Here is a 16,257-nt window from a genome sequence, read left to right as displayed (position 1 = left end):
GAATTAAAAATAATGTCATTGGATAGGGATAGATGTAAGAGTTTTGTTGAGGACCTATGCTTCTCTGTGGAGTAGAAGAGATAAACATGAAAGGCAAGCTTTGTTTGGAATTTTATTTTCTATCGGAATAGTGAAATAAATCAAAATTCTTTAGAAACTACTTTACGGGTAGGTTTTTGGTTGATTCCACCTGCAAAAGTCCATACAAGTACGCGGTTGCAATTCACTTGGGAGTGGGCAGAACGATTCTTCTGCATATAGTACAAGCAACTCACAACTTCCGAGCTTCGCCCCAGTATCTTCTGGGTAGCTTCCGAACATCCGCGAGCTAATGTGAAAAGGCGAAGCAATCCATGCAAAAATTACCGCTAATGAAAACGAAATCAAAGCAGAAATTTTGTGTATACTGTGAACTAAAATGCTCTAAAAATTCTCATAAATTGTTAAGGTGCCTGGATATGCAACGCAGGTGCTTGACATTCTATCTGTCAGTCACTGGGGAACTCAGTGAGGTTATGCTTTTTAGTGTTCAAATTTTATGAAGTCACTTACTTGTCCACAAATCGTCTCAATATACTCACATTCCTACCCGTTATTCTATTTATCACCAAAAAAATTTACTTCTTAAGCATCGACAGTCAATGATCAATGCGCGCCAACTGCGATCAGAATTTTTTGTGTATTTTTTTTTTTTTTTTTAATTTTCCATACTTGAGTTTTATTTTCAATTGTTTTTCTTTTTTACTTTTCTTGACTACTTCGTGGCGCTTTGTGCTCTGCTTTTGCCCTCAATCCATAGATCAAGATCATAAATAGCAATAAGCAAAACGTACACAATCGGTCGCGTCTATCGCTTCAGTCTGTCCACAGCGATCTGTCTGCCTGCTAACTGTTTCAAGTGATCAATCAATGAAAGCGGCAGTCAGCCACCAGCCGCGTCCAAAACATCCGTCCACTGGCCGCCTATTGGCAACCTCTATTTGTTGTTTTTCGTTGTTTTTTTTTGTGTTGCATGAATATCGCGCGCCACACAGTTATTGCAACTCGTTAAGACTCGTGCTATAAGGAAAGTATTCTCAATTGTTACACTACATTTTACGTGTAGTACTTGTGTATGTGTGTGTGTGTGTGTATCAGTGTTTTGTACAGTGTTCAATTTTCTTTTGAATATTCACTTCGACCGGCAAAAATTAAGGGAATGTTAGAAAATAATTTCTGGTTCCAGTCGAAAGCTCCTGCTATTGGCGTTGAATTTACTTTAGTTTATTTACTTTTTTTATTATTTTGTAGGCTTATGAAAATAAAAATAAAAAAAAATTCCTAGTTTTTTGAGACTTAGAAAATACCAAAATTACGGGACTCGGGGATCTTGGAATATCGCGATTCACGTTCTAAGCAAAAATTTATAATTTATAATAGTGAAAATTTTTTATTACTCCATTTCTGACAAAATTTGTTTTTAAAAATTTTTAATTATTTTTAGAGCTAAGAAATATTCTTTCCTTAGCATTTTTCTTTTCACGTTAAAATGTGTCGAGAGGTGTAGCTTTCCAGCAACTAAAGTTATCGTACATACATTAAACTCATGTAAAATAACAAACGAGCTGCCTCAGCCTACCGCCCCGTCTCAGGCGTAGCTTTTTTGTAATCAGCAGGAAAATACCTGTCGACCTTATGGCTCAGGAACAAATGGAACACGCCACCAGCAGCGCCAGGAAACCGATGTGTCAAAACATGCCGCGGTGGCAAACCCGACGGGATACTGAACCGAAGGATAGATGGACGGCGAAACTCATTCCTACAATAGGTGAATGGGTTCAAAGGAACTTCAGGGATGTGGGCTATTTCATGACTCAGTCCCTCTCGGGCCACGGAAGCTTCCCAAATCACCTATATCGCTATTTTGGGTAAGCGACCGCAGGTACATACACTGGGAAGCACCGACCGATGACGTTGAACACACGTTTCACACGTTCTTTAGTTGCGATAGATGGTTTGTGGAAAAAGATGCTATGAGGAAGCAGATTTGCGACATGGCGACTATCAATATAATCAACAAAATGTTTGAAGGCACAGTCGACAAAGTGAAGCCCTCGACACAGTACAACAAAGTGAAGCCACAGACAGAGATATAAGAAGACGAGCCTATAGCACGAAGCTGGCTACAAGCATGGTGCACCTAGGCGTGGGCGAATAGAACTGCTAGATTTCATGGACGGAAAGAAGTTCCGGGAGGGAACTTTCAGCACTCTCTGCAGAAGAGGAGGAGGGATTGCTTTAGTTGGCACACCACTCAAGTAGACGACGGTCCCGAAGGCATTTTGAGCCCTGCCTCCCCACCTTAAAAAAGAACCAAAACGTGCGTTCTATAGAAAACTATTCTAGCGGTCTATAAAAATTTACATTCTATTTTTTGTTATTGGAATCAGCTGACTAGTGCTGAAATAGCAGGGAGCGTAATAAATACAACTACGATTCATATTACTTCGTTGCAGTTTGAATAAGGATTGGAAGACTTTACGCATTTTGTGTTCATTTCATTCGCTTCTCTCTCTGTCAAATCCAAGGTTGATAGATTAAAATGTTTGGCCATCCGAAGCAAAATGGTGAGAGTAACTTCGGCTGTTACGTCAACGGGGATCCGGCAGAAGAATTCTGCCCGTTCTTTTAACAACTAATCACACACTCGTCCAATCAGTCGTTGTTCAGACGAGAACGAAGTCAATGACTGTTGCTTTTTTCGTATACCACCAACAAAATCTCAGTTTTTTCTTAAACAAACCGCGGTCATAACGCTATCAGCTGATTCCTTCAAAATCGCTGAGCGTTGATTAAAGGTCTTAGATTGACCACACATTCTGTACGTCGTGGTCAAGTCCGCCGGGGATATAATAACCAAAGTTACTCTCACAATTTTGCTTCGAATAACCAAATTTTAAAACTATCATTTTTGTTTTGCCTTTAAAGACACGGGAATCAGTGCGTTAGTTTGTAAATGGTAGAAAAACAGAAGTTGCACTCAAACTGTTTGCATTGAAATCACCTCTCTTATATCTCTATTTTTCTCTCACTCTGCCCCTCTATGTCACTCTGTACTACTAAAGGCTTAAGCAAACTAGAAAAATTAGATTGTGAAACAAAATTATAGGTCCATTAAACATGGTGTCGAACACGCCATTAAAGAAGGCTAACAAATTTCAGTACTATAAATCAATTGATTTCCTTCAAAGGGATGAAGGGAATAAAAAGATCTGCTAAACATCAGAAACTCAGAAGCTTTTATCATATTGTATTTATGCACAGTAATAAGCTGTAAAAGCTTTTGATAGTAACTGATAAGCTAAGTAGGAAGCCTTTTAACACAAATGCTCTCGTGGTATTTGCTAAAATACAACCATGAGGCAGGCCAACGATGGCCTAGAAAATACCATGGATTGTGGGCAAATGGTCCTGGTGATGCAAATATATAGCCTATTCTTGCTAAACGCCAACCTCACCTTCACGCAGTACTCCCTGTTTTAAAACTAGCGGGGCTCTGACGATCGAGTAAAGGCGGCATCCGCGACATCCACAACAAATGAGCCTCGGAGTAAACAACGCACTCATAATTTGACGACTTTTAGTCAGAGAGATACTCGTAGGACAGATTTCAAACTTGCCACTGGTGACCTTTTGTGCTCTGTCGAGGCCATAGGAACTTATATAAAACCCTAAAGCAATTCAGATATTTATGCAACTCTGTAAAATGTCAAATATTAAAATTTCAAATATAGCATCAACAGAAATTATTTACTTGCGTTTTCTTCTGCAAAGAGTACACAACAAATAAATTGAACTAAGCTACTGAGCTATAACGAAATGTGTATGTGCGCATCTTGTTTACTCGCAACTGTACTTCCACAGCGCAGTAATCTGTCCAACAGTATTATTCCTTCACTTTCCATTGTCTCCTACAAATGGCGAGTGTTTAAAAATTTGATGTAATTTAAAGAGTACTAAAGGCATTAACGATAACAATGTCAGCCTTAAAATCCAACGCAGAATCTCTCTTGCCAACAAGTGCTACTTTGAACTAAGTAGGCAATTCAGTAGTAAAGTCCTCTCTCGGCGAACAAAACTAACACTCTACAAGGCTCTCATCATGCCCGTCCTAACGTATGGCGCAGAAGCGTGGACGATGACAACATCCGATGAAGCGACGCTTGGAGTATTTGAGAGAAAGATTCTGCAAACGATCTTTGGACCTTTGCACGTTGGCGACGGTGAGTGTTGCAAGCGATGGAACGATGAGCTGTATGAGCCTTACGACGACATAGACATAGCGCAGCGAATAAACATCCAGCGGATAAGTTGGCTGAGTCATGTCGTCCGAATGGATACAAACGCTCCGGCTCTGAAAGTATTCGATGCGGTACCAGCTGGTGGTAGTAGAGGAAGAGGAAGGCCTCCTCTGCGTCGGAAAAATCAAGTGGAGAAGGACTTTTCTTCACTTGGTGTGTCCAATTGGCGCCGGTTAGCACGAGAAAGAAACGACTGGCGCGCTTTGTTAAACTCGGTCAAAATCGCTTAAGCGGTTAAGGCGTCAATTAAGAAGAGAAAGGCTTTAACGAGGGCAAAGGAACATATGTAGAAGGTGGTTCTTTTACCCCGAACTAATATATTTTTTAATAGAAAAAATGTAGATTTTTTTATTTATATTTACATTCAATCTAAAAATGCAGTATTTCTTACAGACTATGAAAAACAGATTCATATCATCTTACTCGTTAAATTTCAAGCAAAAAAGTTGCGCCCAGCTTCTTTGAAAGAAGGATATTTAAAAAACCAAGAGTAGAGTATTTGCTAAATTAATTTTTTTTATTTAAAAAAAAAAATTTGGAAAATTTTAAGTATTCAAATCTATTTTATACATAACAAAATTGTTCTTAAAAAAATGTACTTTTTTCCCTCTATGCCACCAAATGCGTATATTCTAGAAACTTAACTCAAAGCAAAAACTACAATGTTATAGCTAATGTGCATCATAACGATTTGCTAGCTGTAACCTGTGACTTTAAGGGCTTTGCAAGGACTTTGTAAGTTCTAAACAAATTGCAGGTTTGACGGTACCTTCGAAGTAGCATTAACCTTACCTGCCCAATATTAGTCATTTCGACTACTTACCATAACGTGTGCCATATATTTAATTGGCGCTTATATCCCTTTTGGGTGTTTGTGATGTGCGTCTTGAATGGAGTCCACAACTGGAGGAACCTACAATCAGAAGGCGACCCCGAACGGCAGATGTTTTTTTTTTGTGAGGAGCTTCTTCATGGCAGAAATACACCCAGAGGTTTGTCATTGTCTGACGAGGAGCGGCCGTCTTTTTTCTATCAATTAGTGTGTCGTGCCCCCATTGCATTTCGAACCTTTGCACTTTCAAATGGTAGGCACGCAGCAACCCGTTCGGCAACGGTGGACGCCGTAACGTATAACTAACGTTAAACAAATATTTTTTGGTATAGTCAAGGTTAATATATGATACTTTTGTGGTGTATACTGTATATTGAGACTGGTGTGTGCGCATATTTAATTTATTTACGAATTTTCTCGCCGTGAATTTTCGACTTGAATTTCTTCTAAGGGAGTCTGCGCTTTTTTAGCAGTTCATTATCGAAAATTCTGCAAAATTCATATTTTGCGTATTTTTTGCCTTAAACAACCTCGACTTACCAGCATCGCCTTACTGTGCCTCAATCTTCGTTCGATTTATGATTCCTCTGCTTTTTTTCTATGCTCTCATTCGGTTGGCACGAAACGTGATCGATTGATTTGTGTGATCGCGAGCGTACAAGTTCAACTAGATTGACTGTTGAGTAGATAATTGTTGTTGTTTTTGTTGTTGCTTGGCTGCTGCCGCCGCGACTGTTTTGTTATTATGACCACAATGAATGCCATTTGCTATTGTAGTTGCTATTGCTTACTGCGCTGTTACTTTTGCTGCTAACGCAGCTATTATGGTAGCTGTCCGGGTTCTTGGGTCTATAACTGCCGCCGCAGCCATCCTTCCTGGCAACCTTCAGCATATTGGCAGTCTCGCTTGAACAGTCAAGAACAACTAAGCTAAGGCCAGCCAACTCGCAATGAGTTTGAACTTCCTCTTTTTTTTTCTCTGCTTCTTAGCTGCTGCATTACTCCAAAATTGTTACTCCGCTCTATGCCCTCTGCATCTCTCTCCCTCTTTCCGTCTCTGTCGCTCTACTGTTGCACTCAGTTAATGTATTCGTGCCAATCTGTCAGGCTGACAGTTAGTTTAACGGCGGTCAGTGGTTTGCCACTGTTGTGCTGTGTAATGTGGCAGAGTTTTTGTTGTTGCAAGTTGCAACTGGCGCTGCAATTATCAATCGATCGTCGTTTCTTCTCACTCTCACACCCCCTCCTCGTCGCTATTTCGCCATGTCTGCAACCGATATTGATATTTGCTTTTGCTGTTGCTGTTTCAAGCATCGTCTCCAGCGCTGCGCCTCACCTCGTTCGTCGGCATTTCATTTGATGATTGATGACTGTTGAAACGCGAACGAATTATGATTAAATAAGTAATTGAAGCACAGCGGCAAGCAATAACAACAGCAACAATCAGCAAGCTGCATAAAAAATTGTACTCGCATACAAAAACAACTTTGGTTACATTTAATAGGCGTCCACAAACAAGAAAAACTAACCACGGCAAGGTATTCAGTCTGATTCAATCAACCGGGCTAAGAAGAAAAACAAGACCAATAATATCCGTAAGCAAGTTGTACAAAAATTACTACATGCCACAGCATCTGCCCACAACAGTAGAGCAAGGTCTAGTTCACTGCTTGTAAGGCCGACTTATTTTTGATTATCATTGAATTCAGCCTCAGCTTTTGTACGTTACGGTGCATGTAGAAATATACATATACATGTTCATATATATATTTGCATATGTGTAGGTAAAAAAGCATGTAATAACTTGTACAATACACCACAGGCATGCAGGTAATTGAAAATGTGCCGAGCACTAAACTCCTCGTAGGTGGTCTAATTTCCATTTCGTCTTCTTATTTTTGAAAAATTTTGATTAAATCCTAATTATTTTTCGATGCAACTCAAAAATATGTATGCCAGCCTTAATTACCATTTCAAGTGTTGATTAGCTTTTTCGCTTTAAAATGGAAAATATGAAAAGATTGGCTCCATTCATTCATACAAGGAAAATTAATTTTGAGTTGTGCGCCCTCGATAGGGGCCAATGAAATGACTGAAGCTTATATAATACTTTTTTTTAAATAATACGGATTTTCTTCATTTTGAAAGTAATTAAATGAATGGCCTTCAACTTAAAGTAAAAAGAAACACCAACGCCGATATCAGGAGAAGCTCTTAATGCACTTAGGAAGTTTTAGTACCGGTAATATTATATATACAAACTCAATCGAAAAGGTACCAGAACAACCGTTAAGCGACGCTGTAAGTCAACTTATTTGAGTGTTTTAATTTGAGCTGGAGTCTTTTATTTGATAGGTTGCCGCATCTGTGTTTATCATTCCTTTCAGAACTTTATCGCCATTCGGCACGTATTATCGTTTGTTTTTTTGTTGTAGTTTTAAAAATGTATTTGAATTTGTACCAACGAGTTTCTATTAAATGTTTCGCTATAAAAACTAATAAAAACATCAATGAAGCGAAAGATGATCAATAATTTTTAATTTAGCAAATTAGGAGCTGACAGAGGATTTTAACATTGCTATGTATCTGTCCAGGATATTGTAGCTAATGAATTGGGTTGGTATCGTATTCCTGAAAAGTTGGTAATTGGACTCAAGGCATCTGAATTTCATGCACAATTTAGAAACAGAAACCGCGCTGAAATCACCAAATACATGATGTTACGAACAGTCCGGCAGCACGGTCAGGGTAGATCCCACTGTGGCTCAAAAACAGCCCTGAAATACGTGTCGATCGGTGATTGGTCAATGAAAAAAGAAAAAAAGGGAGAAACATAGGAAATCGAAAATCGTATAGAAAAAATAAATGCAGAACGCGAACAGACAGCAGGGCAGACAGAGCAACCAAATTTTTTAATTCATTTTTGTACACCTTAGTTAAATAAAGTTCATGAATTGCAAACAATTTTTTCCAACACATGAGTTCCAAAACTGGGCCCAATCCAGCAATCATCATCCGGCCCAGCGCATCATTACTAGCAACGAGGCGTGGGTTTTAGAGTACAACACGCAATCCAGACATCAGACGAGGGAGTGGAGAGCTCCAAATGAACCACGATCAAAAAAATCACGTCATTTTTAGTCAAAAAAAAAGCGATGCGCACGGTTTTTTGGATTACAACTTTATTATGTGCGAAGAATTTGTTCCAGACGGTCCGACAGTTAACAAGGACTACAAAGTACTTAGGCATGACATTGGATGCTAAGCTCAGATGGAGTGAAGACCTAAAGAAAAAAGAGAGGGGAACTTGAATTTAGATACAGAAAAATGTATTGGCTTATGCGTAAGCAATCACCACAATTTATCCGCAACTATTATAGATACGATCAAATACCACAAACTGTGTGGACGTACGACGCTCCGGTATGGGGTTGTTCCAGCCAAAGCAATATTCAACTAATTCAAAGGTTTCCGAATAAAGTGCTAAACTGTACCATTGGTGCTCCTTGGTATATCGGTAGCTCTGATCTCGAACATGACTCGAACTTGACTCAGTTCCAGATACAGTAAAGAAGATAGCCAATTCTCATAAAGAGAGACTGAATAAACACACAAATACAGAAGTCTCCATCTTTGCTGGCACAAATAAAGGAAGAAGAAGGCCAAAATGCTGAGGATAAGTTGTCAGATGATTGGTTACAGTGAGCCTTAGTTACTGTGCCAAAAAAAAGGAAAACCTAAGTGAGTGCCGAAACTGTAGGGGAATTATGTTGCAATTAATACCATCGAAAGTTTTTATAAAAGTACTTTTGGACCATACAAACAAATAGCTCGACACCGTAATGCGCGGGCAACAAGCGGGAATCCACCCACACCGTTCTTGTGTTAAGAGTAATTGTTGAGCAGTCGGCAGGATGGAGAGTGGCTTGAAGACCTAGATTATGCTGTTGGCATCTGCCCATTGCCAGCAAAGCACTCCGACATACAGAAGAAGCTCGGTGTTTTTTTGGAAGAGTCAACGACAGATTAATGGGGGAAAGAATTAAATCGCTTAAAGTAAATGACGCAGATCCATGCAGTAGTTTTTGTGTTATAAATTCCAGCATTCAAAACGTCAACAACTTCAGCTACCTGGGAAGTGTAATTTCTACGGACGGAAGTGCAGCAGGCGACATATAAAGCAGAACCGCAAAAGTTCGTAGCGCCTTTGCGCGACTGAACAAGAAATAGGATTCTACATCGATTTCTACACATACACAAAGCTGCGTATTTTCAACTCAAATGAAAAATCGGTGCATTTGTATGGCTATGAGACCTGACTGACCTGACTGACTTCCACTTAAATAAGCTGCAAGTTTTTGTCAACAAATGACAAAAGACGTTTGGGCGAACTGTAAGCAGTTACCCATCCAGACTGAAATAAAGGGAAGTTGGATTGGTCATGCTCTTCGAAAAGAAGAGTAGATAAATATGCAGACAAGCTCTCAATTGGAACTCGCACGACAGTAGAAAAAAGGACGCCTTAAATGCACTTGGAAGAGAAATCTCGAAAACGGATTAAAGGCTGCAAGGAAATCTCTCAAAGAAGTCAAAGTCATCGCGAGGGCTCGTGACCTTTGGAAGCGTTTTGTAAAATCCCTCTGTTTCATTAGGGAGGACAGGAATTAAGAGGAACTTAAATGCAAAAAGTCACAATTGGCCAATTAAAAAAAAATAAATCGCTTATTTTTTCCAAAATATTTGAGTATGTAGAATTGATGTCGTTATTGTGTGATCTACGATCAATCGGAAAATAAATTTTTTAGTATTTTTTTCGGACCTTTAAAGTCAAAAAAGAGTTTCAAAAAAAGGTTTTTCATCTTTGAACGTCCGTTATTTGGTCAAATTTTATTTATTTTTTTAAGACCGTAGTTCAAACAATAACGAACTGAAGAAAACCCTTTTTGTCTCTTTGATTTCAGACACCTGTGAGTCCCGAAACCCGTGTCGCCAGCGACATTCTTTTTTGGAAGATCATTTTTTGAAGGCTGGCAGCTTTTTGAACGAACATGTGTGAGGAAATAAAATAGTTAAAACAAAGATTCTTTTGACGTGATAACGTCTTATAATTCGATTTAGGCGGCTGCACGCACGAAAAAATGTATCGTTACCTTGCTCAATCGTCGTTACCTCTCTCCTGCTTAAGTGAGCGTATATATGTATGTATATGCGCATATGTACATATATAAAATCACATATTTGTATTTGCATATGCCTTCTTCCTGTGTGCATGGTAATGAACCATTTCCCTGTTGAGAATAGGACCATGATAGAAAAACAGGAAATGAAAGAGAGTGTTTCGAGTATAAAGAGTCATGAAAAAGGCAAATCGATGATGTTGCCTCTTAGTGTTATTGACTTATAAACGTCTGATGCACAATCGAAATTGAACATATATTTCATGAATTTGATAAATGTTTCGTCATTTTTCACGTTTGTGTTAATGTAACTTGATCAATTCCATTGCGATTCCATTTAACTCCTCCTATATATCCATACAAAATATCTATCAAACAAATAAAATAAAAATTTTGTTTTGAAAATTGTAACCATTACATCAGTATTTTCTTATGACTTTGTCACGTTAAACTCACACTATCATGCTTTAGCCGAAAGAAGATGGAAGCAAATACCTACATGTATCACGACAAAAAATACATGGCCGTCATATAAAATCCAAAGGACGAATGACCTGTTAGGATGTTCTCGGCCAAACATTTCACGTATCACTGCAACCCTTACAGGACATTGGAAAGTAGGGGATCATGCAGCTAGACTCAATCTACCCTTCAATCCTATCTGTAGAAGCTGTCAAGCGGAAGGGGCGAAGGAAAGTCTGTTCCACTATTTATGTGAATGTCCGGGACTAGCCAGGGCACGACTCCGATCCTTCGGTAAGCCTTTCCTACAGCAAATTAAGGAGATCTCAGTCATCGAGATAAAGGATTTGCTCCTATACTTGGACCTCACTAAATGGATCTGACTTGGAAACAACAAAAAAAAACAAAAAAAAAAAACATCTCATCATTTCACGAGATAGTGGTAGTAAAACGGTGCTGGTCACTAATTAGGAGCATTTCTGCTAAGAAATGTTCAACCAGCTCAACAACAACGTTAAACTATCGTCAGTAAACCGACTTTACAGACAACCTCTTTTTTTTTATTTCCGTTTACACACTATTAAATAAACAATCAAAAACCACCATTTCAAATGACTCGAGGGCCTTAAATGAGGTTTTGTCAGATTTAGCAAAAAAAAAAGTTATCGCGTATTAACAATATTTACTGATAACTTTCAACCGTCTTATTATCTGCAAAATATTTTAGCCGGGTCATCCTCCTCACCAAGTGAAACCATATGTATTGGAGCCGAAAGCCTCAAGCCATTATGGCGGCCAATTAGCAAATTAAGTATTAAATTTTTACATTAATTGCTTTCTCAAAGTAATGCTTTTATTGCCGCTAATAATCGCATGCACATAAATTTAAATAAACGCTGGTATGCAACACTTACCGAAAACGCAAACCACATCGAAATATCCCTCAAGCATTAGCAGTCAAAAATAACCCTACTTAAAAATACTACAGCGCATCACAAACACTTTGACAAAATGCTGAAAAAGCTCACGTAAAAATAAGCGAAAACAATAAACTTCATCAAATAAACCATAAATTTTGTTAACTTCTCAATTACATTGCCGATATGCGTAGATCAGCAGGCTAATGACGAAAAAGCGTCAGTAGATAACCAAATAAAAAAACATTTAGATGTGTGTGTGTGTGTATGCAAAGATACATGCATATGTATGCCTATTTGAACAGCTGTGCGACCCTCCATATAACTGTTTACATACACACGCACATATTTCTATGCATATCACGCTTGGGGACATGAATGGATACTTTACAGCTACACACACTCATACAGCTAATCAGCTGATGCTAAACCTTTTCTACCAAGCCGTAACCAACTCTGTCAGTTATTCACGTAAGTCAAGTGAGCAGCAGTTAAAAAATAACTGCGTAATATTTTCATCATTTGCAAAATTTTAATTACCAATTTACGATTACTTGCATACAGGGTAGCCCAATTGACTTGCTGCAAAACTACTACAACTTTCGAAATGCTAATTTGGATTTTATAATGCAAAGCAGAAGTTTGTAATTAATGAAAAATGGGCAATCTTGCAAAACGCTAAAGTGGCGAGTAATGTAAACCTAAGGCGAAAATGGTTTGAGGCGATAACTATTTGCTGCAAAGGGTGGCAAAAGAGCTACTGAGTGGAATATCTAAAATGACTATATATAATTCTTACTATTTTTATTGTTAGAGCAAGAGCACAGTGCTCTTCAGATGAATTGAACTCCCATCTATGATTTACAGAGTGTTTTTTTAGTCCAACTCCAGAGAGGAACTTTAGTATGGACTCTAAGTACCGCCTGTTATTAGATAGGTGCTCACCCAAAACTATTTTGCGTTTACGCATCACTACAAATTGATGTTCAAGTTGTGCGCTGACGCTTCGTTCTCTACTCTGTAAAATTCAAAGTTTTCATACTAATAAATTTGCAGTTTAGTTAGAGATTAGTTCAGCCTGCGCAGCTTTGTTAATATCTCGTGTTAATTCTCAACTAGTTCCATTTTCGATTTAGCTTTTCTTCTTCATCACATTTTTAGGCTTTGATCCTGTTTACAACAACTGTTATGTGCAATTTTATATTATATTATATAATATTTATTTTATGACTACTTGTGCGTATCAGCACATCTCGACAACCAGTACTCATGACAGCATTTTGGCGGTCTTCGGGGTGGTCTGCGCCAATTATCTTTGTCGCCTAATGCTATCTTGGCCAGGCATCCATTCAGCATTCTTCGGACGTGATATATCCATGCCTTTCTTTGAGTTCGGATACATCTGGTTATTTCTGATATGTTGGGAATTTTTCTTATTTCTCCGTTTGTCTTTCGGTCGTCCATAGTGTATCAAACTATTGCGCGCATTGATTTCATTTCAACCGTTGACATGTCTTTTTGCGTTACAGCCGTTTTCACCCTTGTCTCCACAGTATACGTGAAAATTGGTCGAATGCATGTCTTATAGATTCTTACTTTGTTTACGGTCCTCATACTTATGCTTCTTCATACAGCAGTTTTCAAGCAGCCAGACAGCGATGCTGCTTTATTTGCCGCTTGCTTTACTTCTATTCCTAGATCTTTGTTCCTGGTGATTCTTGATCAGAGATAAGTAAATTCAAGAACCTGCTCTATCGGCTTGTTGTTGACTGCCAATTTGTATCTTATGGGTTCTTTGGATACAACCCGGAATTAATTTTTTTAACAGTTATTTGCATGCTGTGCACTTCGGCAACTTGCTCAAATTTGAAAAGAAGTCTCTAGACTTAATTCTCATAAATAGAACTTTAAGATTTTTCTTAAATAAATAATTATTTCTTAGTATCAGGGCAGCTAATACCCGTGTTTGTTGCCTACGGTTCCTCTTTTACTGGCAAAACTATTCAATAAGCAAATCAACTGTTCACTAAGCCGCGTAACAACCGTTTGTCACACGACAATTTTGTTAAGAATTAACTGCGCCGGTAATCCCGATAACCGCAGCCATCTGTCAAGGCTATAAGTGTAACATAAAAGTAATGATTAGTAAAATGTTAAAACAAGAAGTAACCTCTTCTTTAATACAGAAAAGTAATGAGCCTTCCCGCGCGCAGCGTCTGCCAAGCGATCAACCGAATCGGCTGGTGGGGGAAAATGATCGTTGGACCTTCCCTTCCACTAGAAACCGGTCCCAGTTCGTTGGCAACAGCGGTGCAGTCAACATCGCTCCGCGCGTGAAAGCTGTTTTAAACTGTGTTAGGATTTTGCAGTGGCGAAAATGCAGCGATCGTTGGAGCAACGTTACTCGATCAAATTTTGCGTAAAGCTAAACAGTTTGTACCTCCAGAAAGCACTGTAAACGCGGCATTTTACAAAGAAGTGCTCCTTCGGCTGAAAAACCGCGTCGGCCCGACCTCGTCAACAATTGGACCCTTCATCACGACAACCCGCCGGCGCACACCGCCTTCCTCTGCACCTCTGCATTGGCCAAGATGGGGGTTCCGGTGCTTCCCCACCCTCTCTACAACCCAGACCTGACCCTCCGGACTTCTTCTTGTTCCCGCGCCAGAAAAGAAAGTTGAAGGGAAGTCGTTTCGACTTCATCGAGGCGAAAAAACTGTGACAGCCGAATTGAACGCGATTCCGGCGGATGAGTTTAAAAAATATTTCCTGCTGTGGAAGAACCGCTACCAGCGATGTATTGACGCTCAATGGTCCTATTTTGAAGAATATTAGTTGTATAAGCCAAAAGATTTAATAAAACTGCTTAAAAAAATAAGGCTAAGGAGTACTTTTCACGGATGATAGATTTGCTCTTTAGCTATGGTGAAAAAGAAAAATGTGAGGTGAACTTCAGTCATTGTTCAGACGGCAACGAATTGTCATTGGTGGATTTCTTCGTATATCACCAACATAATTTCAGTATTTTTGTAAACACATCCCAAGTAACGCCAGCCTATCAACTGATTCTGTCCAATTCTCTAAGAGCCGATTAACGGCATGTTAAAGAGCATACCTCTAAAAATCATTTCACCATGTTTGCCAGGTTTGCTCTATGGTGAAAAATAAAATTGTGAGATTAACTTCGGCTGCCACATCACAGAGTCATTGGCAGCCGATTTCTGCCCGCTCGTTTCGGATATATTTACACACTTGCCCATTCAGTCGTTGTCCAGACGACAACGAAGCAACATAAGTGGGAACTCTGTTAATTTTTTGGTATGTTACCAACAAAATCTCAGGGTTTTCGTCAGCTTATCAGCTGATTCTGTCAAAATCGTTGGGAGACGGTAACCGGTCTTATATTGACCAGATCTCTAAAATCTGTTCGGCACGAGAACTCTTATTATTTTATTAACTATATAATTAAAAAAAATACCAGTCTAACGGTTAGATGCGATAGAAGTGAAACCTTCCGTAAAACAAACTGAGAGAGAATGAGACGAAAGCAGCATTAGGGGCGGGATAATTATAGGTTCATTATAATATTGCTATAAAGTTCATATTTTATTTTCTTCATTTTATTATTATTCATCCTCAATGTTTTCAATTTCAACAAATGATACGAGTGGCTTATGATAGATAAAATATGATACAAATGCTTTGGTTTCGATGTTGTCAAAAAAGTACCCGAACGGACCGAAGAAACAGACTTACAAATTTCTTCTATTTTCGTCTACTTGTATTCATATAAAAATATATGTCTCTTCCCACCAAAGCTAAATGTATTAGTATATTTCTTCTTGTATTTATTCAAGGCCGAAATCCCGGCGGTACTGCAATACCGGGCCAACCTGTGGCAGAGGTGGAGCAAGCCCTTAAAACACTCCGCCCATTTCCAAAAATCAGTTTAACATTTGTTGTCCTCCGATGGAGGACCAACAATACTTTGAATAGCCAGCCAGAACCATGACAAAATACTTAGCGTCGTGAAATGCTCAACTACGTTCATCTCATATTTCGCTATAAATTTTTGGAATCCATAAAGTTCTAGTAAGGCAAGTATATCTCGCTTGCTTTATGTTTCGTCTGTTTAAACAGGCAAACAATCAAACGAGGTGTTCGCGTCGAGTAGAGGCTCATCTTCTTCGTTTGTTGCGTTGCCTGTTGAATGCTTCTCATCTACTACTATCTCCCACTTATCTTTTGAGAGCAAATTTCACGTACTTTGAATTTGACGACGTTATAACTTACATAATTCATTTCCAAATAAATTGAGTTGTGTGTATTTCAATTTTTTTTTTTTGTATTTTTTGTTATTTATTGATGTATTTCAGTCTCTGATTACAAGAAAATCTTACAGACTAAATACCTGTATTTACTTATATTTATTTCAAGCCTTAAAGTACAAGCAATTCTTACAGACTAACATTACTTTAAATGTAGATCAATCTTAAAATTAGGACAAATATAAAGTACTTAAGCTAAGA

General features: G+C 38.6%; 1 pseudogene; it reads right to left on the bottom strand.

Moving 5' to 3' along the window:
- Positions 1-15,576: 15,576 nt before the first annotated feature.
- On the bottom strand, positions 15,577-15,763 carry LOC129236606 (U2 spliceosomal RNA; annotated as a pseudogene).
- Between the last annotated feature and the right edge of the window lie 494 nt (positions 15,764-16,257).

This window comes from Anastrepha obliqua, chromosome 1, assembly GCF_027943255.1.
Source record: "Anastrepha obliqua isolate idAnaObli1 chromosome 1, idAnaObli1_1.0, whole genome shotgun sequence".
Lineage (NCBI taxonomy): Eukaryota > Metazoa > Arthropoda > Insecta > Diptera > Tephritidae > Anastrepha > Anastrepha obliqua.
The sequence above is the reverse complement of the archived record's forward strand: the minus strand, read 5'-3'. Positions and strand labels throughout refer to the sequence as shown.